The sequence below is a fragment of the Malus sylvestris genome, chromosome 16, assembly GCF_916048215.2.
Source record: "Malus sylvestris chromosome 16, drMalSylv7.2, whole genome shotgun sequence".
Lineage (NCBI taxonomy): Eukaryota > Viridiplantae > Streptophyta > Magnoliopsida > Rosales > Rosaceae > Malus > Malus sylvestris.
The window spans coordinates 11,227,720-11,230,552 of NC_062275.1; the positions used below are offsets into that span (position 1 = coordinate 11,227,720).

Below are 2,833 nucleotides of genomic sequence, written 5' to 3' on the forward strand. Positions count from 1 at the left end.
GTTGAAAGGCAGATTGATGGGAGGGCATTATAGGAAGAGCAAATGTATTCCTAATTCCCTCACCATCCGGGAATTCAATTACCTCATCTATGGAGGGAGTCCAATTCCTCCAATTTGAGGAATTGAATTCCATTTTTCTTGTGGGTCCCATAAACTTTTGATTCCTCCCAATGTCAATAAACACAAGAATGAACTGTAATCGGAATTGGATTCTTTGTTTTCATTTCAATTACGGGTTAGTAAACATTTCCTTACTGAATTTCAGTCATCAAGTAATGTGTGCATACGATTTAAATTTGATTTTAGCGAAAATCGAATATGAACCTAAACAATCGTGTAATTTTGGTGTCATATTGTTCTGTGAAAGTTGTGTTCTAACAATGGGCTGAAACTATAATATTTCGGTGTTGTATCAATGTTTGATGTAAATAATGACAACGCATTGCAAAGACAAATAAAAACATGTTTGATGATAATTATCCATTCGATTATTACATGCTTTGGTGAGTTTCTTGCCAAATGAACCTCACTTTCTCTCTAGCAAATCAACTCTGTTTCGATTAAAAAAAAATTTAAATGAAAAAGGCTCGGGTTTTATATTCTGATTCACTGTGTTTTCTTCTAAATATTGTTTTTCCCCCGGTTTATGATATGGATAACTGTAGTTGGATAATAATGTGAGCTCAGCTATATTCTTCGAAGCAGTGACCAATGAGGAAGTGTGTAGAATTGTAGAAGTAAATAAAAGTCTCAATCTTTAAGTTGCTATGTGCACAATGAAATTGAATTTTGATTTTGTGTTTCGGCATACCCTTACTAGAATTTTGTGATTTCGGAATTATAGAAGTTAGTGACGATTCGAAACCAGTTAACTGGGATGAGAATTAGAGTGATTTGAAATCGGAGAACAAGGAATTGCAGGATATAATGGTAATGGTGAGGATAATATGATGATAACACAAGTTCACTATTTTGCAGAGATTTTTGAAGACTGATTTTTTTTTTTCATTTTTGCATTTTTTAACAGGTGGTGTTCTGATTTTTCATTCCTTCTCATCATTTCTACAAGAGGTATGTTTCTGACCGAGAAAAATTTCCAGATCTTCTCTCCTCATTAAACTTTCCTTAGGATTGTGAAAAAGCAAAGGGGTTGATTGGAATGATGGTTACCAGGAAATTCCATGTGCTCAAAACCTAATTCGATTCTGTTGCTAAGAGTTTGCTGAGCAAGTCCCTGTACGGAAACATGGTTGGAGTCGTTGGTTCTATGTGGGTTCTGGGCAGCAGCTACTTTTTCTTTGTTTTTGGATTTGTAAGAAGATACATGCTCAGGTATGGTCAAGTTCGAGTCAATGATTTTCCCAGATGAAAAGTTTGATGGATTTGTACTGATTAATGGGTTTCTTTTTTCAGATTCCATTTCTGCAATTAAAGATTGCTTAAAGAAAAGTTGTATGTAATTGATTTTCTGCTATAATGTTTTGAATTTCTTATTTATATAGTTCTACATATTCTTTGTTTGCATTTATTTTACTTGATTGTATTAGTGGTTGCTTTTGTTTTCACCCAGCTACCAAAACTTTGCCTACACTATCCATCTCTGTTCTCCGCTGTCCATCACCGTAAGTCCTTTTTCTTTTTCCAGAATTTTCAATCCTTTTATGTTTAATTTTCTGAAATTTTCATGCTTCTATGCATATATATATATATATATATATATATATATATGTATGTATGTGTATATATTGTTAGATATGGGACTGTAAGCAGTAGTGGATTAGTTGGTTCTACTTCTGCATTTCCTCTTCATTAAAATGTTTACTTACCTGCTTTTAAGCGTCTTTGTTTATGTAAGACCGACAATGGGTTAGCGGTAACTCCTTTTTTACATCATATTCCATTCCATAATATTACACTATTGCATCTGGAATAGCAACATTTATTCGGTGTCACCTAGAAAGTTTGTTGATGTATCATGTCATATGTTTTTTATAATCTATTTGACATTCCCGCGGCAACGCGCGGGCAACCGTTCTAGTATAAGCCTAAAACCCAGTCACGTTCATCTTCCCACCAGCAAAAGAATAAACCCAGAAAACAATCAGAGCTGTCAAGAATAGACGAGCATCGAATCGCTAAGGTCACGATCGCAATCGTCAAAGCGACGTCGTACGAGGATGAGCCGGCGAGCGAGAAGCACGTCCGTGAAATACCGACGTTGACGTCATCGTCCCGGGGCTACATCCACGCTTTCTGTCGGCCGTGTCGAAGCGTCTGCCGTCTGGTCCATCGCCTCCTGAACGATGGTGATCCGGTGTTCGTGAACGAGATCTCGTATGCAACCCGCAGGGTCTCTTTACCTATCGGATTTCATGGACGCACAGTCGAGATAGTTGAAAGGCAGATTGATGGGAGGGCATAATAGGAAGAGCAAATGTATTCCTGATTCCCTCACCATCCGGGAATTCAATTACCTCATCTATGGAGGGAGTCCAATTCCTCCAATTTGAGGAATTGAATTCCATTTTTCTTGTGGGTCCCATAAACTTTTGATTCCTCCCGATGTCAGTAAACACAAGAATGAACTGTAATCGGAATTGGATTTCTTGTTTTCATTCCGATTACGGGTTAGTAAACACTCCCTCACTGAATTTCAGTCATCAAGTAATGTGTGCATACGATTTAAATTTGATTTTAGCGAAAATCGAATATGAAACTAAACAATCATGTAATTTTAGAGCACAGGTAAAACGCAATCAAGCCTGGTAGCCCAATACGCTCGGCTTTGTTATTCCTTTATTTTCTTTAGGCCCAAAATCAGGCCCTGGAAGTT

At 37.0% G+C, this 2,833-nt stretch overlaps 1 long non-coding RNA gene across 1 annotated transcript; it reads left to right on the forward strand.

Moving 5' to 3' along the window:
• Positions 1-352: 352 nt before the first annotated feature.
• On the forward strand, positions 353-1,670 carry LOC126606736 (uncharacterized). Its single transcript, XR_007617354.1, has 5 exons — positions 353-930; positions 1,028-1,071; positions 1,174-1,332; positions 1,414-1,452; positions 1,571-1,670. It is a non-coding gene; the product is annotated as an uncharacterized LOC126606736 (long non-coding RNA).
• Positions 1,671-2,833: the final 1,163 nt, after the last annotated feature.